This window comes from Notamacropus eugenii, chromosome 1 (assembly GCF_028372415.1).
Source record: "Notamacropus eugenii isolate mMacEug1 chromosome 1, mMacEug1.pri_v2, whole genome shotgun sequence".
In the NCBI taxonomy this organism is placed as follows: Eukaryota; Metazoa; Chordata; class Mammalia; order Diprotodontia; family Macropodidae; genus Notamacropus; species Notamacropus eugenii.
Genome location: NC_092872.1, coordinates 634,266,012 through 634,291,319, shown reverse-complemented (window position 1 = coordinate 634,291,319; position 25,308 = coordinate 634,266,012). Strand labels below are relative to the sequence as shown.

Sequence of the window (25,308 nt, the reverse complement as noted above, 5' to 3'; positions counted from 1 at the left end):
TCTGAAGAGTAATTTGGAACTATGCCCAAAGGGTTACAAAAATGTGCATACCCTTTGACCCAGCAATACTGCTTCTAGGACTGTATTCCCAAGAGATTATAGAAATGGGAAAGGGTCCCACATGTATAAAAATATTTATAGCAGCACTCTTTGTGGTGGCCAAAACCTGGAAATCAAGGGGATGCCCATCAATTGAGGAATAGCTGAATAAATTGTGGCAGATGAACGTAATGGAATACTATTGTGCTATAAGAAATGATGAACAGGAAGACTTCAGAGAAAGACTTATATGATCTGATGCTGAGTGAAAGGAATAGAACCAGGAGAACTTTGTACACAGCAATAACCACAGTGTGAGCGGATTTTTTTTTTCTGGTAGACTTAGAACTTCATTGCAATGCAAGGACTTAAAAAATTTCCAATGATCTCAAGGCAAATGCCTTCCATATCCACAGACAGAACTATGGAATTCGATTGTAGAATGTAACACATCATTTTCTTTTGTATTACAATTTGGTTTGTTTTATGATGTCTCCCATTCATTTTACTCCTTCTATGCAACATGACTAAGGTGAAAATGTATTTAATAGGAATGTATGGGTAGAATCTATATAAAATTGTATGCCATCTCAGGGAAGGAGGGGGGAGGGAAGGGAAAAACATCTAAGTTATATGGAAGTGATTGGAGAACACTGAAAACAAATAAAATTGAAAAAAATAGAATAGGCCAAATGGAAAAAGGAAAAAAAAGAAAGAAATGATGTATGTGATGAATAGAAAGATCGACATGAACTGATGCAGAGAAAAAACACAAGAAAATAAATTCCACAGTAATTAACGCAATGTAAATGGAAAGAACACACCAAAAAATCAAAAGTAAATGCAACAAAATGAAGACACATATCCAACGTATTCCTTGGTGGAGGTCAGAAATTCACAGATGTTATATACTGCACATATTTTGGACCTTTTTCAATTTGTTGATCAGTTATGTTAATTTTTTCACTCTCTAAAAAATACTATTTAGCATAAGGGATTACTTTCTATGAGGGGAAGTGTTACTTGGGATAACTGTGGTGATATAAGAAACAAATCATTTCAACTAAAACTTTTTTAAAAAAAAGAAAATGTGTCATGTACAAGTATAGACCTTCCACCTCTGCAAATGATGGGATGGTAATGTCCTTTAATATCCCTTTGTTCAAGTCTTGCTTGTTATTAATTTTGAAACATTCATTTTTGATTGAGGGGCAGAGTTTGCTCTTTCCATTTATAGTCATCATGTACATGGGGGTTTTGTTGGCTCTTCTTACTTCACTCTGCATCAGTTCATGTAGATTTTTCCATGCTTCTGTTTTTGTTATTATCCTGATTTCTTACAATACAGTAATATTCCCTCTAGCTATTTAAGCTATTCCTTATTTCTTTAAGGAGCACTATGTAATTAAGTAAACTTTTTCCAGCCCCTCATTTTTGTTTTGTCTATGTCTTTTTAAAAAATGTATCTTTTAAGCAGCAGGGTGTGGGTTTTTGTGCTTTCATAGCCAATCTGTCAGCCATTTAATTTTATTGGATTCTTTAATCCATTCATATTTAAAGTTATGAGTTAGACTTATATTTACCTACATTTGTCTCTAATACTGGGGGCTTTTCCCCAAAATCAAGACTTTTACTTTCTTCCTTTGTAAACATATTATGTTTTGGTAGTTATTTCAACTTAATTTAATTTAAGGTAGTCCCATTCTCATTGGCTGTCTTCCTACTATTTGTTATCCCTTTCTTTAGTTTTGGGATTTTACTAAAGTCATTCATTTCTATTTATTTACTCCTATCCTCCCCCACAGTTAAGTAGAGTAAAATTCATCTTCCTTTCCTCCTTGTTTAACTTCTTTTGTGTGTTGGGTTTATTAATTTAATTTTCTAAAAAATGATTTCTTCCATATTCTTCTGATTCATTTTCCATCTGTTCTAGGTTTTTATTTTTTTATTCATAGTTCTTATATTTATTTAGTTCTTCTTTAGTCTCTGTGTTCATATGTATTTCTTAAACAGTTTCTATATTACTGCCTTGTAAATTTCCCCCATCTCTTTTTTCTGTTATTCCTGTCTTAAAAATACCCATTCCTACAGGTGATAGAACAGATGTTGCCCTATGTTAGGAATTTTCCTATGTTCCTGATTTTTCAGTTTATTTTGACCTTTGCCCTCTTCATTTTGTTCCTCATTTGCCATGAAATCTCTCTACGTCCACACCCTTTCACTAACTATTCTAGGTACCCCCAGAAGCTCTGGTCCTCCTTCTGAGGTAAGGTGACTGTTCTTTATAAGCAACAAATTCTTACAGATTACATACTCACTGTAAGGTTCTGATCTCCATTTATAAAATATTTTTCTTCTATGTCAGCATTCATCATTGATGAGATTTCCCCATTTCTTTCCCCTTATTTCAATCTTTCCCTTTACCTATTCACCCATTCTCCTTTAAGCTGTCTTCTTCCTGAGAGACTACAAAAATTTATTTTCCCTTCATTGCTAACCTTTGGCTTGATCAGTCTATCATATATTCCCCTTTAATATTTACCTCCCATCCTCCTTTTTATACGCCCTCTCATTCTCAATTCAGTCCCATCAAAACACACACAGTGAGAGAGAGAGAGAGAGAGAGAGAGAGAGAGAGGGAGATCTGCTTATAGGAAGGACATTATGAAGTCTAGTTCATGATGTTTCAGGCCTGTTTCTCCACCAACTCTTTGATTTGACTTCTATTTTTACCCTTGTCTCCTTGTACGAATTTAGAGAAAAATCTTTTGTTTTTCTGTTATTCTGTTATTGTCCTTATTTGCTATATGTTTACCCTTCTCGTACTTGTTGTTTGATAAGAATTATTTCAGGTCTGGTTTTCTTTCTATATCTATTTTGAATATCTTTCTTTTTTAACTTAATGTACATTTTTTTTTTTTTTGCATTAATGGTTCGGCTCAGATTCACAGAACAGGTCACCTGAGGTTGCATCCTGAAATCTTATGCTCTTCCAAATACATTATATTCCATTCTTGTCTAAAGTTCCTGGTGGATGCAGAATAATCTTGTGTTCTTTAAGGAAAGAAATTGTGTAAAGGAAAGGAATTTCCTTGCCTTACTTGAAAGGTTTTCTCCTAGTCATTGGTAGAATTTGTTGTCAGTGGAACTGTTCAATTTAATCAGTATGACTACTGAAATTTGCAACATAAGTTTTCATTTTTCTCAAGATAATTTGTGGATTCTTTCAAGTGACACTTTATTTTCTGTGTTCTTCTGGTCACTTTTCTTACAACGTGATGCTCAGGCTTTTTGACTTGTGGTGTTCTTTTGGGAGATTTATAATCCTTAAGTTGTTTCTATGTCAACTGTCTTTGAGTAAGGAGCTCATTTTTTTTTTCACTGATTCTTTTGCTTTCTGATTCTCTCCTTCCAGATTGCCCTCCACTTCCATGTATCTATATTCCCAGTTATTTTCTTTTGTTTCTTTGATGAGACTTCTCACTTTGAATTCAAGTTTTTCTATTTTGCTCATTGCTTCTGCTATGTAGACCATATATTCTGCTTTCACAATTCTCATTTCTCTTTTAAACCATTTGGGAACATCTTGCTGTGGTTCCATATTCCCTTGAGAATTCACAGGATCCTCTGCCAATCAGGTGTTGTAGCTGTCCTTATTTATTTGTCCTTATTTTCCTTGATCTTGCAATATTTATTCACATATATCTGGACGACAGCTGATCTGGAGGCCATATTTCCCTTATTAATATCTTCCTTGTTGGTTTATTTGTTTATGCTCAAGGTCTTTGAGTTTTCTTCCTCCTGAAATCTGCAATAATTTCATTCTTTTTTTCATGTTACCCTACTGTTTACTTTCTGACTCCTTCAAGGTGCTAAAATTAAGAGGGGTTAGGAAAGGGTTCCCACAGTGAAAGCTACAAAGTTGGGCAGAAGAAGGGGTGGCCCTAGAACAGGGAGGGTAAAGACTGCTCATGCTCTCTCCCTCTCATGTGCACGGGCACACACATGTACACACGCATGTGTGCACACACACCTCAAAGTCCTCTCAGCCTCCTCCCACACAGGGCAATTAAATGTTTACTAGCCTTGGTCTCTGCTTCAAGTGACTTTTTGGGAGACAGAACTGGCTCCAACTGGATATTACGCTCTTCCCTCAGTCTTAGTGGAATACCACAGTCACACAAAATTGTCCTACCTCAGTTCCTTCTGTTTCTCAGTTCTCTGACAGCTCTGTTGCAGCACAAAGTATTGCCTTCCCGTTGTCATAGCAAATTTCTACTTTTTTAATTTTTGAGGCACTGAAAGAGAAGATGGGGCATAGGATTGGGGAGGGAATGTTGAGTGAATGCTTTAGGAGTTAGGAAATATTAACTTTCTCTGTGGCTAGTTCTTCAGGTTTTTACCTTGTTTGGCTTCTTGGTGTTCTAGACTGAGGAAACAGCCAAAAATAGTTTCTCTCTTGCACAAAATTCCTATTTTAGAGAAGTCGCAAGAATCAGCAAAAAATGTCTGGTCTACCACCTTTGTGATCTTGTGATCCAGATTGTTCCTCAAAAATTTTTCACCCCTCCCCATTGCCCAAACTTTGAATTCCTCAGTCTGACATTCAAAGTCCTCCAAAATTTTGTCTTACCCTCCTTTCCTCCCTTATAGCCCCACTAGTCCTTTACATAAGTTCTCCACTTCAGCCAAAATCATCTAATTCATCATTTCCCTCCTTATACTTTCTCATCTCCTTTTCTTTGCTCATATTATTTCTACCTAGAACACCTTCTGCCTAGACTTAAGGTATTATCAAGTCCCTCTTCTTCCATGAAGCTTTTCCAAATGATGCAGTGTTCTCATCTATCAATGCACAGTACTTACTGTCTATACATTCTATATATTTACTGTCTATACCCAAAAATCAATCATATGTGACAACTCTTTCTTATGAAAGGGCACAGTGGATAGAGTCAGGCCTGAGTTCAAATTCTGCCTCTAGCCCCTATTAGCTGTGTGACCACAGGCAAGTCACTCAACCTCTCTGAACCTGGGTTTTCTTATCTGTAAAACTGAGCTCATACCCTGGAAACTGCCAGGTAAATACACAACTGTTTGGTACTGAATGCAAACTATCTGCCTTTCCCATATTTCAATGACTGTTCTTCTTTTCCTAGCTGTACTGGTCTCATCTCTAATGGATCTGGTCAGTTATAGACATTTACATGCATATTATCTTAGTAGGAAATTTCCCATCATTATTTTCCCTTGTTTCATCCTATTAATCTCTCCTGAGCTAACCAAAGTTGTTAGTCACCTCTTTGCCTAAGTCCTTTGTTGAAATCAAAACAATTTCCATTTCTATCCTCCACCAGTGTATAGGGAAGTAAAAGGGTCCTTACTTTCAAGTCAAAATAATTATTTGATCCTAGGAGCCAAAGAGCAAACATTTCTCAAAAGAAATAAATAGCTACTTTGCTTTCTTCAGAGGACAAAACTAAAGCTAAGAGAAGTTAAGTGACTTGCCCAGGGTCATACAGCTAAGTATGTATCTGAAGGAGGATCTGAAATGAGGCTCTCCTAATTCCAAGCCCAGGACTCTATCAACTCAACCACCAGCTTGCATCTTATTTAGGAAAAGACCTGCTCCAGTTTCAAAACTGAAGAGATAACAGGGAGATATGAGAGAGGGACACTGAACGCTAGAAAGTTATCTCCTAGGCTTCGCATTATAGTATTATTATCTTTAAAATTATGTTTCCAAGAACATCAAACACAAAACCTCCAAATGTCTAGCATAAAAAGCAAACCTAAAGCACTAGACAATATAACTATTATAATAAAAATAATAAAATAGAAATGACTTTTGCTCTCTCCTACCAAAAATGGCCTCTGACATTCCAAGGATAATCCAAATGGAGTTTCTAACAAACCCCTTACTGAAGAACTAATACTCAGAAAAACCAAGACAGACTTAGGATGCTGCCAAGAGGATTAAGTACTTAGGATTGATTTAAGGAAAACCTTATCCTATGGATCTACAGTCTATAAGGACCTCAGACTAGATCCATTTCACAAATAAGACAACGAAAAAAGAAAAAAGTGAACATTTATGAGTCATTATCCTCCTCTGGGCAAACTTCTAGGCACTAGTATTTTAAAAATACAAAATCCATACATCCATACTTCTTTTACTAGTTATAATACTCATATTAGGTACAGTAATTCACTATGTGTGTATGTAAGCAAATAAGCAAACCAACAGAAGTTACTCCTCCCCAAAAAAACCCTGACTTTTAAGGAAACACATCAGAAAACTGACTGCTTTTCAGTTAACATCTAAAACAGAGAGAAAAATACCCAATTTTAAGTGAAACCCAAACATTGTGATAACTAATAAAAGTATCAGATGGAGAATCTTTCCTATGGTTCCCAACAAATGTGAAGGGCCCAATATATGTCCCAAACAAGTCCCCAAGGCAGCAAACACACGTTCTGAGCTCCTTCTCCCAAATTCACATTGGCAGATCAGATCTACAGAGAGTGGCAGATGGGATTCACAGAGAACCTTCCCTCATGATTCAAGAGGACCTTGGGGAGCAGAGGAAGTGTACTCCTAATGTTATATACATCATGAGCCTCCATAACTGAAATTTTCCTAAGCATTATCGGTTAATTATTAATTAGTCAGTCAGATATGTACTTTCAGTGTCATTCTTAACTCCTCAGTCCTCATATATCCATTGGACTGCCAAATCTTGCTATTTCTACACCACATCACTACTCCTACCTAAGCTCTTTTCTCTCCATTCACACAGTCACAACCCTAAAGTTCTCAACATCTTTATCTTGACCATTACAACAACTTCCTCATTGGTCTCTGTGCCTCAAATCTCTTCCTTTCTCCACTCCATCCTTCACACAGTTGTCAAAATACTAAAGTGCACTTATGACCATGTGAACCATGCCACACACCTATTCAATTTTAGCCCTTGAAAACTTTGCCATAAATTACCTTTTCAACCCTTTTATAGACTACTCCACTACACACACCGTGCAATCCAAACAAACTGATGTCCTTGTTCCTTGTTTCTCTATCTCTGTGCAGCCACTACCTAGAACACTTTCCTTTTTTACCTCTGTCTCCGAGAATTCCCATTTTCCTTCATGGTCCAGTTCAGATCCCACTTTCTACATGAGGCTTTTCCTGATCCCTACAGCTACCCTCCCACCAAAACTTCTATCTGTTTTGTATTCATCTTTATATACACATTATCTCTCCCAATTAGATTCTAAGTTCTAGAGACTGATTTTGCTTTTTTTCTAGCACTTAAGACTGCCTGGCACCTACAGAGTGATAGAGGGGCTATGATATCTATCTGTTGAGGAAGAACTCATTCATTAAATCACAGACCCCTGACATACGAGTATTAAGTAAAGCTCGCAAAGATGCTAAATGAGGAACACTAGAGAAAGACAAGACCACTAACTCTTGAAGGAGTCACAAATTAGTTCAATCATTCTTGAAAACAGTTAGGAATTATTCAATGTATTGTTTAAACTCTGACTCATTTCACTACTGGGATTATTGATGTAAAGAAAAGACCAATTCATATTAAAATATTTACTTTGTGTGATAACAAAAAGCATGCCTAATAACTAGGGACTACCTAAAAAAGTTACGGTATGTGAATGTAATGGATTATTACTATGTGATAAGAAACTAATAACACTAATTCAGTGAAACATGGGAATATTTATATGAAATGGCAAACTGAATGTAACAGAGTCAAATTTTCTCTCTCTCAATGAAATTAAGATAATATACAGTAGATATGATATTGTCAAAGTTAAAGGATGCATCCTTACTCTCTGTTCATAAGCAATAATTCATTTTTCTGGAAATGTACTTTGTAAGTAGGTTTCTTTGAGTAACTGTAGAGAAATACTGTTACGCCAAAATAAGGGTAACAAACTTTCTTTCAAGTAAATGATAAATAGCAACAACTTTGGTACAAGAAAGTCATTACAGAAGTCACCAAAAAAGACTGATACATGACAGAAGAAAATATACTGATGACAAAATCATAAACCTCAAAACTGACTTTAGATTTGAACCGAGCACAGCAATCCAGTCACCAAGTTGTAGTTACTGAAGAATATACTACGCCTTACATTTATGTAGTACTTCATTCTTTCATACATAACCTTAGGTGGTGCACACAAAAACTCTCTGAGACGGTGTGTTATACCCATTTTATAAAGGAGGAAGCTGAGTCCCAAAACTATTTTTGCAGGTCCTGTATACAAGGTATATGATTGTTTAAAGGCTAAAGTCTCATAGAGGCAATCTCCCTAATTCAAAAGTCTGAGCACATTACCCTTTCACTTTAAAATTCTCAGTGGATTCCCATGGTCTGCTGAATCAATCTACATTCTTTAGGTTGGCATTTCATCAACAATCTCACTTACCAGCTTTCTTATATTACACTCCTTTGATTATATACTAACTGCTAACCAAAATGAAATAGTTTTCTGAACACACTACTCAGTTTCCTCCATACTTTGCTTAGGCATTCCCTGTGCCTGTAATGCTTTTCCCCATCTCCACCTGCTGAAATGTTACCTTCCTCCATGTCCCTTCTCAAATGTCCTCTCCCTCATTTCCACTGATACCTTCTACTGATCACTCCTTTGAATTCTCATAACATCTTGTATCTTACCACTTAAACTCTCTGTATTTTTTTTTTTGGTGTATATATGTCACATTCTTGGCTCCACAAATCTTACTGACTTGAGTGTGGGTCTAATGAACCTTTGTAATACTCAAAATATCTAGAACCATACCTTTCACAGAGTAAATGTTCAAATAATGTTAAGACAATTAAATTGGAGCCAAAGAGAACTCCTACCTAAACAAGAATGGAATGGCATGTGTGAGGCTATAAATGTACATAAACCTTACTTAATTGTCTTGAAGGTGTGGTACAGAAAAAAAATACACACAAAACTGCACAATGTTAGATATAAATAGTCACCTATGGTTGCAAAATGACTAACAGTTCAATATCAGGGCTTTACTCAAAGCCTTTCCAGCTTGGTAGAACAACTTTACTGACAAAGCTTTTAAGAACCTAAAGCCACCTACCACAAGAACAAGGGATCAAAAAAATGATCTTGGTAGAAGAGATTTGTATCAATACAAAAGATGTTTATACAACCCTTAAAAGCTATATAATGTTTATTTTTATTCCTATTCATTAGTTATATGCCTTAGATTTTAAATAATCTTGTGACATGGCTTTTGGAATAGCATAAAGTACCACAAAACAGTTTTATTTTTTCATGCTTAAAATAATAATTAATTATAGCAATCTTCAGAAGTTCCACGCCAGTATACACCAAAAAAAAAACCTATAAATTTTTCTAATAAAATGAAATTAGTTTGGTATGCCTAAACATTCATCAAAAAGCATTAAGTAGCCCCCTCTCTGTCTCCTCTGCTCTGCCGGCAGCTCTTCAGCTTTGCCCCTCACCCCTTGAGAATGTATGCCTGCACCAAGCTCATCTCTGCCCCTGCCCTTGTGAGGAGCAGCTCTCAGCTACTGAGTAGACCTTTATCTGCAGTGGTACTAAAACGGCCAGAGGTTCGGACAGATGAGAACCTCAGCATTTTGGCAGCATCAGGTCCTTTGACCTCACTTGTCCCCAGATGTGGATTCCAAACTAGCGCCGTCTCAAGGGACGTTGACACAGCAGCCAAGTTTATTGGAGCTGGGGCTGCCACTGTGGGGGTGGCTGGCTCTGGAGCTGGTATTGGGACGGTATTTGGAAGTCTCATCATTGGTTATGCCAGGAACCCCTCCTTGAAGCAGCAGCTCTTTTCCTACACCATCCTGGGCTTTGCCTTGTCTGAGGCCATGGGGCTCTTTTGCCTGATGGTGGCCTTCCTCATCCTTTTCGCCATGTGATGGAGCCATTTCTATCCCCCAGCGTTTCTGAATGTTCCTCCTCGTCCTGGTCCTTTCATGTCTCTTGCAGCCTGTGAATACCTCCCCCTCCATCTTACCAGGTGGTCCTGGGGAAAGCCACAGGCTCAGGGTTTGACAGAGGGAAGACAAATAAATACTGTATTAATAAGCTGCTAAAAAAAAAAAAAAAAAAAGCATTAAGTAAGCACCTTCCTTATGCCAGGGTCTGGGGATACAGAAACAAAACTTTCTCTTTTCTAAGAACTTGCATTCTATTATTTATTTTAAGATTTCAAGTTATTTATTTTTCATTTTCAGCATTCATTTCCATAAGATTTTGAGTTCCAAATTTTCTTCCCATCTTTCCCTTCCCTCCCACCCCAAATGGTATGCATTCTGATTACCCTTTCCCCAAGTATGCCCTCCCTTTTATCATCACCTCCTCTTATGCTCTTCCCCTTTACTTTCTTGGACAAGATTGATTTCTATACCCTACTGCCTATATATCTTATTTCCCAGTTGCATGTAAAAACAATTTTTTAACATTTGTGTTTAAAACTTTGAGTTCCAAATTCTCTACCTTCTTCCCTCCCTACCCACCCATATGGAGAAGGCAAGCAATTCAATACAGGCTATACGTGTGTTATGAAAACACCTCCATAGTAGCCATGTTGTGAAAAACTAACTATATTTCCCTCCATCCTGTCCCACTCCCCAATTATTCTTTTTTCTCCTTTGGCCCTGTCCCTTTTCTAAAGTGTTTGCTTCTGACTATTCCCTCCCCCAATCTGCCCTCCCTTCTATCACCCCCTACTCTTTTCCCTTTCCCCCCTACTTTCCTGTGGGGTAAGATACCCAATTGAGTATGTAGGTTATTCTCTCCTTAAGCCAAATCCAATGAGAATAAGGTTCACTCATTCGTTCTCACAACTCTCCTCTTCCCCTCTATTGTGAAACCTTTTTCTTGCCTCTCTTAAGTGAGATAATTTACCCCATTCTATTTCTTCCTTTTTCCTCTCAATATATTCCTCTCTCATCCCTTAATTTTATTTTTTAGTTATTATCCCTTCATATTCAACTCACCCTGTATCATCTATCTATCTATCTATAGATCTATCCATCTATTTCCTCCAACTACCCTAATAATGAGAAAGGTCTCATGAGTTACAAATATCATCTTTCCAAGTAGGAATGCAAACAGTTCAACTTTAATAAGTCTCTTATGATTTCTCTTTCTTGTTCACCTTTTCATGCTTCTCTTAATTCTTGTATTTGAAAGTCAAATTTTCTATTCAGCTCTGGTTTTTTCATCAAGAAAGCTTGAAAGTCCCCTATTTCATTGAATGTCCATTGTTTCTTCTGACGGATTATACTCAAGTCTTGCTGGGTAGGTGATTCTTGGTTTTAATCCTAGCTCCTCTGACCTCTGGAATATCATATTCCAATCCCTTCAATCCCTTAACGTAGAAGCTGCTAAATCTTGTGTTATCCCGATTGTATTTCCACAATACTTGGATTGTTTCTTTCTGTCCACTTGCAATATTTTCTCCTTGACCTGGGAACTCTGGAATTCGGCTACAATACTCCTATGAGTTTTCATTTTAGGATCTCTTTTGAGAGGGGAATGGTGGATTCTTTCCATTTCTATTTTACCCTCTAGTTCTAGAATATCAGGGCAGTTTTCCTTGATAATTTCTTAAAAGATGATGCCTAGACTCTTTTTTTGATCATGACTTTCAAGTAGGCCAATAATTTTTAAATTATCTCTCCTGGATCAATTTACCACCAGGTTAGGGGGTTTTCCAATGAGGTATTTCACAGTCTTCTATTTTTTCATTCTTTTCATTCTTGTTTCTGTTTTATAATTTCTTGAATTCTCAGAAAGTCATCAGCTTCCATTTGCTCTACTCTAACTGTGAAGGAATTATTTTCTTCAGTGAGCTTTTGGACCTCCTTTTCCATTTGGCCAATTCTGCTTTTTAAGGCATTCTTCTCCTCATAGGCTTTTTGGACTTCTCTTGCTATTTGGGTTAGTTTATTTTTTAAGGGTTATTTTCTTCACTACTTTTTTGGGTGTCCTTTAGCAAGCTGTTGACTCTCTTTTCATGATTTTCTTGCATCACTCTCATTTCTCTTCCCAATTTTTCTTCTACTTCTTATTTAATTTTCAAAATTCTTTTTGAGCTCCTCCATGATCTGTGACCAATTCATATTCCTCTTAGAGGATTTTGATGTAGGAGCTTTGACTACACTGTCCTCCTCTGGTTGTATGCCCTGAGCTTCTTTGTCACCAAAGTAAGATTCTATGGTCTGAGTTCTTTTGCGATGTTTACTCATCTTCCCAGCCAAATACTTGACTTTCTAGTTTTTTGTCAAGGTAGAACTCTGCTACCAGTAGGGCTGGGGGTGGGTGTACTGTCCCAATCTTCAGGGATTTTAATGAGCCCCTCAATCTCCCACCATCTGTGGGCCCAGGGCTCCAGGAGGAGCTGCTGCTGCTGCAGTCTCTACCACCATCCCCAACGCCCTGGGGCTGGACCAAAGCACTCCTTTTTCACCCAGGTCCCACAGAGTTTTCTCACTGACCTTTTTGTCTTAACTGCCACAGTTGCCAAAGATTCAGTTCCCTGAGACCTGCTCCAGCTATTCTGTGCCAGTGTAACCCACTCTGGATTGCACTCTACTTCTTGCCCAATGCAAAAGACCCTTCCTCTTGACTTTTCGGGTTTTCTTGGGCTGGGGATTTTGTTTCACTCTGTTGTTTTGTCTTTTCTGTAGCTCTAGAATTTGTTTACAGTCATTTTTTATAGGTATTTGGAGGGCTTTGGGGGAGAGGTCAGGGAAGTCCCTGCTTTTACTCTATCATCTTGGCTCTGCCCCCCAATTCTATCTTTTAAAAAAAGTTTTATTGTTATTTCCTAACCTACTCAATGGTTCCATATTACCAGGAACTTGCATCTAAAAGTAGGCCATAATACCTACACAGAAAATACAAAGTAATTTGGGTGAGAGCACTAGTACCTGGAGAATCAAGAAAGACCTCATAGCTTGAACTTCTAAGAGATGGTAAGAAGGAAGCATAGTCCAGAAAAGACAGACAGCCAGTGCAAAGCAATGCCGTCAAATGCATTAAAAACTCCATAAAAATATGGTACAATACATTTTATCTGCCCTCAAGTTTGCTCACCATAGTTCCTGAATTTATTATTTCATTATTGCTAAATGCTCTTTGCAGATAGGAAATGTCAAAAAGCAAATGACAAAATAAATTTTACAAATTTACATTCAACCTTCTAACATTTTTGTAAATTAATAAAGAGATGATTTGAGGGCTTTGTTTGTACCATAAAATTACTGAGGGGAAAAAACTGGGAAGGATTCTTTCTAGGACTTAAGAAGCAACATTTTCCCAGCACCCAAACTGCGTATATCACTAAAAAAAATGTTAGGTATTGTTTTCATGGTCCAAACACTGTATCTGAAGTAACATTGTTACTTGAAGTAAATATTGTATTTGAAGTAAAAAGTAACATCAGTGACTACTTCCAAGGAAAAAAAGGAATATTTAGTAACATTTAGAAGTTCAACAAACCAATTCAAAAATTAAAAGAATTATCAATCACTAACCATAGTTAATTAAGCTCAATTAAGTCTTTAAGTATCAAAAGGACACTGAGAAGGTTTTTAAAAACTGCATATATCTCTGGGGGTCAGTCTTCATATGTTGTCTTAACTATGTTTAACTTCCAACAATTGTCCTAAAAAAAGTAATAAAAGTATCTTTTCAGTTTTCTGTAACTTTAACTTCCATGATATCCCTTGTCATTCTTAGAAAACACTTAAAAACTATTTTAATGAAATTTCTTCTTTCCAACACGGTGCCCAGAGCTCAAGCACAGCAACTAGCACATAATAGATACTTTAATGCTTACTAACTGCTATCCACTCATTTCTCTTTTTGTTCACTGTTTGCTACCCTAGACCCAGATTCTTGGGGTAATAAAAGAATTCATTCACATTTACCAACCTACTAGATTCCCAAACAGGCTTTTTTTTTTTTAATGAAGCAAAATTAAAAATCAATTTCCTTATTTTGACATATTACTACTGGTTGAGTAAATATAGTTTTTAATCTTAATGCAATGAACTCCAGTAAACTTGCTATTTCTCATAAACTGAGTTTTAAAGAATAATATACAAATATGGAAGGGTGGAAAATGGGCATCAGATGAACTTTACTCATTCTGAAATAAATAAGAGGGTGACCACACACACAATCATTTTCATGAAGAAATAAACCAAATTCAACAAACAAGTTGGGGAGAAGGGGGCTGTAGAGGTTGAATTAAGAGGAGAGACATACCATCATATAATACTCACATGCAAAACAAATGTCTGGATCTTGAAAAAGGGATTAAAATATGAGGGGGTGCCTTAGATTGCCTCTTAGACCACCAGGAAATTAAATAAAATTAAATTGTGGTATAAGAATATAATGGAAAATTATTAAGCCATAAGAAACAACAAAAGAAATTTCAGAGACTCCAGGCCCTGCACTGTATCCACTCCACCACCTAACTGCCTCTAGTACCACTCTAAAGAAAAACAATTTTGAAGACCTAAAACTCAGATCAATTCAATGATCATCCATGTCTCCAAAGAACTAATGACAAAGCTTGTTATTCACCTCCCCCAACAGAGAATGGACAAAAGATGCAAAGATATATTATCAGACATGGCCAAATTTGTTTTGTATGAATGTTTTGCCTATGTTTATTTCCCTTTCTCTTAATTTTTATTTGGAGGAGAGGTTATCAATAATGATGCCAAAAGAAAAGAGGGCCATTACAACATTTTAATAGAAAAAGAGGGAAGGAAATTCAAAGAAACGCAGACAAGAACAGTTTTGAAAGTAACGTCCAGAATTTTATTATGTACTTTTTTAAAACTGCTATAAGATAGATTCACAGTTTTATATAAAATTGTGTTCTCCTGTGTATATGGACATGCTGTTATTTGGCATTTAAGTTAAAAATTTTAAATAAGCAAGAAAATAATGAACTCCAAAGAACCATCCATGCTGTTATAGATTTTTGCTATAAGCCACTGACTGAAATAAGAATCATAGGTTGGAGGTTATAGATTTTGTTATGGAGATTTTTATTGTTGTTGTAGGTTGATTCAATCTGTGTAAAATTTTTAAAATGTCAAATTATAAACTTCTAGAACATATTATGCAAGTTATATAGGATGAGTTAACTAATAGGAAAGGTGATAAAGGGATGAAATTCTACCCACCATTAACAATGGATGATAAAATTTAGCTACCATCAACAAGCAATGAAAAAGCTTTCAAGGCAGGGGAATACAAAGACAAAAATGAAACAGTCACTTCACTCAAGGAACTTACATTCCATCAAAGGAAACAACATGTCCATATGCTAGTAAACATAAAATATATACAAAGTAAATATGAGGTAATTTAGGGTTAAGGAGAGAGGGACCAGGAAATGCATCAAGTAGGAGTAGATTTTGACCTGAACTCTAAAACACAACTATGAAAACTGTTAATGACAACTGCAAAAATCTCTCTTCAAAATCTAATACCACAATTAATTATCTAACCTCCTGCAAACGAAAATTTCATAATTAATCATTTACTAGAAATGCAGCTTGTTTATGAATTCATTTTTCCTTTGCCCTCTTCTTTCCTATTATGGAAATGCATGGAAAGTGAAGCACTGATAAGTTTTTATTAAGAATTTAAAGCAGAATTTCAAATGCTTCAATACGGTCCCTACTGAGCAGAAATACACACTTGAAACATTTAGAAACATTTATTTAGAACTAAAAGTAAAACATCTTGGTAGGTTTTCTAATTCTTCATTATATTAGCTTAACTTTGCTTCTGTGACCAATTAAATTCCAATATTTATTAAATTCTTTGTATTTACAAACAACATACTAGTTACTGAGTAGGATTTAAAGATAAATATGACAAAGTTTCTGATATTAAATAGAATTTTCAAAATAAAAATAACTTGTTTTTGTCTTAACCTATAACTGCCTTGGTGCGAGTAAGGAAATTTCCTCTTCCAATGAACATCTGCAACCATCTGGCCCTTCAACTTAAAGTTGTAAGCAAGATGCCTGGAACACAGACAGATTAAATTACTTGCCCAGGGTCAAAGTCAGTAGTGTTACGGATAGGGGCACGTGAACTCAGGACTTCCACAATAAAATGCAGCCTCTCGGGAAAGAAAAGATATACACAAATAACTATGATATAAGAACAATTAATTAAATGCAATGAAAAAGATGAGACAATAAGTCATCAGAAATTTGAAGAAGAGTAATTTTTGGCTACAAGGTCAGGGAATTATGATAAGGTAAAAGCAGCATTGTCTCTAGAGTCAGAGCTATATTAAAATTCAAACACAAAATGGCCCTTGTGATCTTGGTCAAGTCATTTAACCTCCCTGATCCTCAGTTTTCTCATCTATAAAATGAGGGAACTGGACTAAAATGATCTCTGAGGTCTCTTCAAAGGCTAAAGCTGTGATTCCCACAAAGGCTTCAAGAAGGAGACAGAAGGTAAGCTGGGTCCAGAAAGGAGATGGAGCCTTTTAACAGATGGACACAGGAGATGAAGGGAGCCTTTTTCAGGCATGGAACACCACCTAATCAGAAGCAGAAAGGCAAGATCAGGAAGAGAACAGGAGGCAAAAAGTGGCACAATGTGACTGATATACACAGTACATGAAGAAGAGCAGATAAGGTAGGAGGGGCAAGTTACATTTGAACGTAGAGCCCTGAATGTTATTCCTTAGCAATGGAGTATGACGGAGGATTTTTTAATAAAGGAGTAATGAACTCAGAGTAGCATTACAGGAAGATAACCTAAGTATCAGTTTGATGGATAGGCTGGAGAAAGACGAGAACTAAAAGGAGAAACACAAGTTAAAAGGCTATTATAACACATCAGATCAGACAGGTGAGGAGTCTAGGATAGCCCTAGGGTGGCTGAGGTGATAGCACAAAGGAGGATATAGCTACAAAAACATAATTCCCAGGACTAACAACTGACTGGATGTTAGGAAAGAGTGAAAGATAAGGTCCAAGGTTACCTGTCTGGAAGACAACTATGGCACCATCAAAAGAAAGAGACATGATGGAAGAAAGCAAGAAACTGGGGAGTTGGGGAAGGGAAGCAAGAAGATGAAGATAATGGACTGAATTAGAACATGTTGAATTTTAGGCAACAATGGCACATTAAAATGGAGATATCTAATTAATAAGCATTTACTATTAAGCATCTGTGCTCCATACACAGTGCCCAACACTGAATAAAAAGACAACAATTAAACCTTGTCCAATCAAAGAGATTATAATTATGCCAAATGAACAAGATGCATGAGTTCATGTGCACACATATACAAAAGCTAATTGAGGGAGGGAGGCACTAGAAATTGGGACAATTACAAAAGGCAAAGAGGAACATGGGACACAACGGATGGAAATATAGACTTGAGAGTCATCTGCACAAACAGCTCTGCTGTTTAGGGTCTGTGTGACTTTGGAAAAGTCACCTAGCTTATTTGAGCTTCCATTTCCTCATCTGCAGAATGAGGGTCTAGGTGGATTAGATATTTGCTCAATTCATATCTGCTCAAAATCTTATGATCCTCAGGACTGTGATCATCTAAGCAGTTACCATTTTATTTAAACAATACAAGTCATTACTGTCTTTATTTTTCTCTTGATTCATTAACTATAAAGAAAAGTAATGATTTATGAAGTTTTTAATTTCAATATATTGAATCTGATTCTCCTTTCTTTAGAACCAGGCAAGCTGAATTTTTTTCAAGGGTAAAGAAAATATCTCCCTATTTAGAGAACTATAAAATCTAAGTCTGACATATATCTGCTGCAGAAAGTTGAAAGAAAGCATCAGAGCATTCTCCCATAGTTTTTCAGAGTACAGGATAACTTCCCTGCACCCTAAGGCATTCCCTCTATAATTTTGAATGTGTCTAGAGGATTTGGAATCTTTTTTGCTGTCCAGTAAGTACCCAAAGTTACACCCTTGAAAGGAATTCTGGCTTTAAGAAGCAAATAGGATTTCCTGTAGTAGCCAAGCATAAGATCTAAGCACAAACAGAGAACAAGGGAGCAAATAAAAGTTCTTCTTCCTTTGTGGCTTAAAGGGTTCTGCCGAATTGCAGGATAGGGTCAGAGCCAGCAATTTGAGTACAATGGCAAACAATTTCCTACAAAAACAGAATTACAGGATCTAGAATCATAGGTCTACACAACTAGAAAGGACATCAGAAGTCATCTAGTTTACAACCCTTTCATTTTACTGGTGAGGAAATTGAAGTCCAAAGAGATTTTGCCTTGCCAATGGTCATGATCATTAAGCCTTAGATCTGGAATTCAGACAACGGACTTTTGGTTCCAAGTCAATTACTTTTTCCATTGTACCACACTGCTTCCTTTATATGTGAAAAAAAACTCATAAATGTGAAGTGACTGGGATCCAATGAATGGACTCACCAGTAAGGATTCAAACTCAGATCTTTTGGCTCCAAGTCAATTTTCTGGGGCTTTTTAAATATTTTACCGGATTTTAAAAAATAAAATGAAAAAGAAACCCATAATGCTTATGTTTACAAAGATGCTGTTTAGGATTTCTTTTTAGATCCATAATTTCTTTGATATGGGGTACTGTCTGTGAAGAATCTCTCTAGGAATGGAGACTGGTACCTGTTCTGCCACGCAGAATCCTAAAGAGAGTTGCTTGGCATTAAAAAAAATTTATTCCACCTTAAAAAAAAGAAAAAGAAAAGAAAAAAGATAGATCCTGCTCTCAAAGAGCTCATGCTTCAATGGAGGGGAAAAGACATGAAAGAAAATTCTGCTTCGGGGCAAAAATGGAAAGGCCCAGGAATCCATAGGCTATAGCACTATCTATAGTTTATATTTTTTAAAAAAAACTGAATAACTTTATCTTGATTTGAGAAGTAGGAATGATGCTGAAATTGTATTAACTGTTTATCTTTTTAAGGGTGACTTATGGGTGCGAAGGGATTATAATGGGAAATGTGAAAAGGAGGCAGGAAAAATATAAATTCCATCACAGGAAGAGGCACAAAATTATATTACAGTAGAGGGAAAGAAGGAGGGAGATGAGCATTGTTTACAAGATACTCTCATCTGACTGGATTCAAGGAGGGTACAACAAACTCAGTTAAGTATAGAAATACAACTAACTCTGCAGGCAGTAGGAGGGGAAGCGGGAAAGAAAAGGGAGAGGAGCGTAAAAGGGAGGGAAGAAGTAGTAAGGGAAAAGTGGATTAAAAGGGAGGGGGACTGAAAGAAGGGAAGGAAGACTAAAGGGAGGCAGTGGTCAAAAATTAAAACTATTGTGGAGGGGAAGGGAGAAGGGAGAACTAAAAGCATAAATGGCAGAAGGAGGGATGAGGGGAAAGACACAGATAGTAATAATAACTGTGAATGTGAATGGGATGAACTCTCCCATAAAACAGAGAGGGATAGCAGAATGGATTAAAAACCATAATCCAACAATATGTTGTTTACAAGAAACACATTTGAAAATGGGGGCACTCACATAGGGTAAAGGTAAAGGTTGGAGCACAGTATTCTATGGTTCATCTGATGTAAAAAAAGCAGGGGCAGCAATCCTAATCTCAGACAAAGCAAAAGCAGAAATAGATCTAACCAAAAGAGATAAGGAAGGAAACCATATCCTGCTAAAAGGTACCATAGACAACAAAGGATTTTCATTACTAAACATATATGCTCCAAGTGGTATAGCATCCAAATACTTAGAGAAGAAGTTAAGGGAGTTACAGGAAGAAATGGACAGCAAAACTATACTAGTAGGGGACCTCAACCTCCCACTCTCTGAACTTGATAAATCTAACCTCAAAATAAACAAGAAAGAAGTTAAGGAGGTGAATAAAACTCTGGATAAGGTAGATATGATAGCTCTCCAGGGAGAAAATTGAATGGGAATAGAAAGGAATATACCTTTTTCTCAGTGGTACCTGGCACATACATAAAAATTGACTATGTACTAGGCTATAAAAACTTCACAATCCAGCACAGAAAGGCAGAGATAGTCAACGCATCCTTCTCAGATCATAATGCAATAAAAATTATATGTAATCAAAGGCCATGGAAATATAAACCAAAAACTAATTGAAAACTAAAAAATCTAATCCTAAAGAACAACAAATTACAGAAACAATCAACAACTACATTCAAGAGAATGACAATAATGAGACAACCTACCAAATCATATGGGATACTACAAAAACAGTTCTTAGGGGAAGTTTTATATCTTTGAATGCCTACATGCGTGTCCGTCCTTAGTTGCCGAAGAAGACCACATCATCAGAGAAATAATGACATGGCTTGCACTTGACTTGTTCTGAGTGAGGGAGGGTTGGGCAGGTCACCAGCCTCACTTCTGCACAGCCATCTGAATCCAGTGACCAGATATTCATCAGAATGACTGGAGATGACCCAGAATGAGGCAATTGGGGTTAAGTGACTTGCCCAAGGCTACACAGCTAGTGAGTGTCAAGGGTCTGAGGTGAAATTTGAACTCAGGTCATGAATAAAATAGAGAAAGAGGAGATCAATGAATTGGGCATGCAGCTGAAAAAGCTAGTAAAAGAACAAATTGAAAATCCCCAAGTAAATACCAAATTAGAAATACTGAAAACCAAAGGAGAGATTAATAAAATTGAAATTAAGAAAACTATTGAACTAATAAATAAAACTAAGAGCTGGTTTTATGAAAAAACCAATAAAATTGATAAACCTTTGGTCAATTTGATTAAAAAAGAGAAGAAAACCAAATTACCAATATCAAAAATGAAAACCGGTGAACTAACTGCCAATGAGGAAGAAATTTAAAAAATAAATAGAAATTAGTTGGTCCAACTATATGCCTATAAATTCAACAATGTAAATGAGATGGATGAGTATTTTAAAAAATATAAATTGTCCAGATTAACAGAAGAGGAAGTTGAGTACTTAAATAATCCCATCTCAGAAAAGGAAATTGAACAAGCCATCAATGAACTCCCTAGGAAAAAATCTCCAGGACCAGATGGATTTACAAGTGAATTCTATCAAACATTTAAAGAACAGTTAACTCCAATACTATATAGACTATTTGGGAAAATTGCCGAAGGAGTCCAACCAAATTCTTTTTATGATACAAATATAGTTCTGATACCTAAACCAGGAAGAGCCAAAACAGAGAAAGAAAATTATAGACCAATTTCTCCAATGAATATAAATACAAAAATTTTAAATAAGATATTAGCAAAAGAATACAGCAACTTATCACAAGAATAATACATTATGATCAGGCAAGATTTATACCAGAAATGCAGGGCTGGTTCAATATTAGAAAAACTATTAGCATTATTGATCGTATCAACAACAAAACTAACAAACCACATGATTATCTCAATTGATGCAGAAAGTTTTTGACAAAATACAACACCCACTCCTACTGAAAACACTGGAAAGCATAGGAATAAATGGAACTTTCCATAAAATAATAAGCAGTATCTACCTAAAACCATCAAAAAACATTATATGCAACGGGGACAAGCTAGATGCATTTCCAATAACATCAGGGGTGAAACAAAGATGTCCATTATCACCACTGTTATTCAATATGGTATTAGAAATGCTAGCTGTAGCAATAAGAGAAGAAAAAGAAATTGAAGGAATTAGAACAGGCAAAGAAGAAACTAAGTTATCACTCTTTGCAGATGATATGATGATATACTTAGAGAATCCCAGAGAATCAAGTAAAAAACTACTTGAAATAATAAACAACTTTGGTAAAGTTGAAGGTTACAAAATTAACCCACATAAATCATCTGCATTTCTATATATTACTAACAAAGCCCAACAGCAAAAGATAGAAAGAGAAATCCCATTTAGAGCTACAGTAGACACTATAAAATATCTGAGAGTCTACCTGCCAAAACAAACCCAGGGACTATATGAACACAATTACAAAACATTTTTTTGCACAAATAAAGTCAGATCTAAGTAAGTGGAAAAACATCAGTTGCTCGTGGGTAGGCTGAGTTAATATAACAAAAATGACAATTCTACCTAAATTAATTTACTTATTCAGTGCCATATCAATTAAACTACCAAACAATTATTTCTAGAGCTAGAAAAAATAATATCAAAATTCATCTGGAAGAACAAAAGGTCCAGAATATCAAGGGAACTAATGAAAAGAAATGCTAGGGAAGGTGGCCTAGTCCTACCAGATCTCAAATTGTATTATGAAACAGCAATCATCAAAACCACTTGGTACTGGCTAAGAAACAAAGGGGTAGACCAGTGGAATAGGTTAGGTACTCAAAACACAGTAGTCAATGAATACAGCAATCTAAACCCAAGGACCCCAGCTTCTGGGAATAAGAACTCACTGTTTGACAAAAAGTGCTGGGAAAACTGGGTAACAGTGTGGCAGAAACTGGGCATAGACCAATGTCTGATACCATACACAAGAATAAAGTCCAAATGGATATATGATCTAGGTATAAAGATTGATACTGTAAACAAATTAGGGCAGCAAGGAATAGTGTATTTGTCAGATTTATGGAGAATGGAGAAATTTATAACCCAACAAGAGATAGAGAACATTATGAAGTGCAAAATGGATAATTCTGATTACATTAAATTGAAAACTTTTTGCACAAACAAACCCAATGCAACCAAGATTAGGAGGGAAGCAGAAAACTGGGAAAGAATTTTTGCAACTAGTGTCTGTGATAAAAGCCTCATTTCTAAAATATACAGAGAAGTGAGTCAAATGTACAAGAATACAAGTCATTCCCCAATTGATAAATGGTCAAAGGATATGAACAGGCAGTTTTCTGAGGAAGAAATTAAAGCAATCTATAATTATATGAAAAAATGCTCTAAATCACTATTGATTAGAAAGATGTAAATCAAAACAACTCTTAAGTACCATATAACATATATCAGATTGGCTAACATGACAAAAAGGGATGATGATAAATGTTAGAGAAGATGTGGGAGAGTTGGAACACTAATCCGTTATTGGTGGAGTTGTGAGCTGATTCAACCATTCTGGAGAGCAATGCGGAACTATGCACAAAGGGCTACAAGAATGTGTATACCTTTTGATCCAGCAATAAAGCTTCTAGGACTGTATCTCCAAGAGATCATAAAAATGGGAAAGGGTCCCACATGTACAAAAATATTTATAGTGGCTCTCTTTGTCGTGGCCAAAAACTGGAAATCAAGGGGATGCCCATCAATTGGGGAATGGCTGAACAAGTTGTGGTATATGAATGTAATGGAATACTATTGTGCTATGAGAAACGATGAACAGGAAGACTTCAGAGAAGCCTGGAAAGACTTATATGAACTGATGCTGAGTGAAAGGAACAGAACCAGGAGAACTCTGTACACAGCAACAACCACAGTGTGTGAGGAATTTTTCTGGTAGACTAAGTACTTCATTAAAATGCATGGACTTAAAAAATTTCCACTGGACTCTTGAAGCAAAATGCCTTCCACATCCAAAGAAAGAACTATGGAACTGGATCACAGAAACAGATCATTTTCTTTTGTATTATGTTCTGTTTTGTTTTATGGTTTCTCCCATTCATTTTAATTCTTCTATGCAACATGCATTTAATAGGAGCAATGTATGCGGATGCCATCTCAGGGAGGGAGTGGGGACAGAGTGGAAAAAAATCTAAGATATATGGAAGTGATTGTTAAACACTACAAACAAAATAATTCAATTTGAAAAATTGTGAATAACTGTTTATCTTGATTTGAGAAGTAGGAATGATGTTGAAATTGTGTTAACTGTTTATCTTTTTGCTGGGAGGCTTGCCTGTTGTATTTTGGAGAAGTACGTATATGTCCGCGAACTTTTCAAAGTCTGTTTCTCAACTATCCATTTCTTGACTGGATTCTGCTGGATAGATAATTCTGGGGGTTTGGCTCTTGATTCTTTATTTTCTATGTGTTGTATTTCATTCCTCCCATCATCCTGTCTTTCATGAAAATCCTGTGGTAATCCTAATTATTGTTTCTTAATAAACTGTTTCTATATTTCAGAGAGAGTGAGAGAGAAAGAGAGTATTCGGGTAGAACTTCACCTTTCAACTGTAGGTTCAACTACATTTTCCTTCTCAGACTTGGTATTCTATTCACTAAGCCATGCTACCTGCCATTATTTAGGATTTTAATGAAACTAGTAGAAAGGATATTGATATTAGAGTCAAAGAACATGAGTTTAAATCCCAGCTCTACCACGTATTATAGCTGTGACGTTGGGGCAGCTACTTATTCAACTTGGAATCTCAATTTCCTCATCTGTAAAATGAGGGAGTTTGACTAGATGACTACTAAGGTTGCCTCCAACTTTAAATCTATCATCCTGTTAGATCTACTCTTTACAGGGAAAAAGATAATCAGCAATTTGCCACAAACTATGCTTTCAGAGAAGCAATTCATGAAAAAATGTACCTCTCCTCCCTCCCCACACTGGCAGAGGTGAGGAACTATGAGTATGGACTACTCCATATACCATCTGATACAGTTTCTGTATTGATTGGATTTGCTGAACTCCTTTTTATTTCTTTCTTAAAATTTTGTTACACAGAATGGCTTACTAGAAAAAGGATTGGTGGAATATATTAGAAATGAAGGAACTGCAAAAGGTATCAATAAAATTAGATTTTTTAAAATGTCATTATTGAGTTTACAATAAATTTTATGATTCAAATGCTCAAGTAGAATTTTCAAGAATTAACTTCAATGTTGTTTCCAATTTTGAACATGTATACTGGAAAGCCTAACTACTTTTTCACTCTTCAGACAGACTTCAACTTTCCCCAGGTCATCAGCCTCTAAGTAAGTATTCAAGGAGAATGTCACTACTCTCAAAGAAACTGTCATCACATATCTCTCATATATCTTACCTATTTATCTGTAGGCAAATCTACACAAGAAATAACAAGGGAGAAGCGAATTTAATGTAAAAGTTCATATTTAGGTTAAGTATTTTATTGGTGTAAACTCCTTATTAGATTGTAGTCTCCTTAAGGGCAGTGACTGTCTTTAGATTCTTTTTGTATCCCCAGAGCTTGGCACAATTCCTGGCAAGCAGTAGGTGCTTAATAAATGTTTATTGAAATGCTTATATGAATGGTGCATCAAAATATCAATGCTACTTTATTAAAGTCCTCACAAGTAAAATTTT

The 25,308-nt window shown here is 36.1% G+C and overlaps 1 protein-coding gene and 1 pseudogene across 4 annotated transcripts in view; one reads left to right on the top strand and one right to left on the bottom strand.

Annotated features, from left to right (window-relative positions):
- Positions 1-25,308, bottom strand: part of ROCK2 (Rho associated coiled-coil containing protein kinase 2) — a 187,206-nt gene that overhangs the window by 148,122 nt on the left and 13,776 nt on the right. The gene's annotated exons all lie outside the window — the stretch shown is intronic.
- On the top strand, positions 9,510-10,161 carry LOC140520904 (ATP synthase F(0) complex subunit C2, mitochondrial pseudogene; annotated as a pseudogene).